This window comes from Pelobates fuscus, chromosome 3 (genome assembly GCF_036172605.1).
Source record: "Pelobates fuscus isolate aPelFus1 chromosome 3, aPelFus1.pri, whole genome shotgun sequence".
Lineage (NCBI taxonomy): Eukaryota > Metazoa > Chordata > Amphibia > Anura > Pelobatidae > Pelobates > Pelobates fuscus.
The window spans coordinates 396,477,890-396,478,918 of record NC_086319.1 but is presented as its reverse complement, the minus strand read 5'-3'; the positions used below and the strand labels follow the sequence as shown (position 1 = coordinate 396,478,918).

General features: G+C 42.6%; 1 non-coding gene across 1 annotated transcript; it reads right to left on the bottom strand.

Annotated features, from left to right (window-relative positions):
* Window positions 1-269: 269 nt before the first annotated feature.
* TRNAL-AAG (transfer RNA leucine (anticodon AAG)) lies at window positions 270-351 on the bottom strand. Its single transcript has one exon. It is a non-coding gene; the product is annotated as a tRNA-Leu (tRNA).
* Between the last annotated feature and the right edge of the window lie 678 nt (window positions 352-1,029).

Below are 1,029 nucleotides of genomic sequence, written 5' to 3'. Positions count from 1 at the left end.
TCAGGTCTTTCTTTTTTTCCTTTCTCCTTCTTTTGGAACAACAAGGGGAAGAAGGGTGGGTGAAATGTTGAAGCTGAGTCTTCTTTTCATCCTGTATTACTTTTCTAACTTTCTGTGTTACTGTTCCATTTTCAAAGATCAAATGAGTATGAAACAAGTGCATTTCCATGTCCACATAAGTTGCATGCTGTGGCAAATAAGGAAGTGGTATTTAAACGGCGTGATACGTTTATTCATCCACAGAAGGCTGGAAGAAAAAAAGAGCCTGTTGGCAGCGGTGGGATTCGAACCCACGCCCCCGAAGAGCCTGGAGCCTTAATCCAGCGCCTTAGACCGCTCGGCCACGCTACCTGCGCAAAATCCCTGTGGCTGCGTACTCAAAACACGCACGCCATTTGGGAGCGTTCTGATCATTTCCTTTTCTTTCTTGTCAAAAGGTTGCAAGTCCCGACAATATCTTTCCACACTCATGCAGCACTGCTGGCGGCGAAGGTCATTTAGAACGCCTTCACCTCTACAAGACCGCAAAAACACAAGAAAACTAGATCAATGCTAAAATATTACACAACCCCTCTATTTATTCTCACACAGAAAGAGTTTGAAGCGTATGTTCCTCATGTTACATTCAGGTGAAAGCTGCTAGCGTATCAAATGACCACCAACAGGTGCAAACAAAAGATAACAATTCACCACCAGCATAGGGAAAGTGCTGTCCTCCAGTATTCAGCATTCAAATGCTGCCTCTAGGAAATCGATTCATTAACCTGTTTTGACAAAAAGGGAGTAAAGCAAAAAAAAGGAGGAACCCATAAAATGACACGCTAAAGGAACAGGGGGACTCTATTTTTGGGTCCTGACTCCTAGGTTAAAATCCACAGGATTCATTTGATACAATCAGGAATTCTGCAGCATGTCAAATCTACCTACTGTAGATGAGCAGGACTTTTCCCATTTTGACCATCAACATAATGAAATAACGCAAGTACGGGATATATGGATTATATATGCTAAGCCTGCTTTTTATCCAAC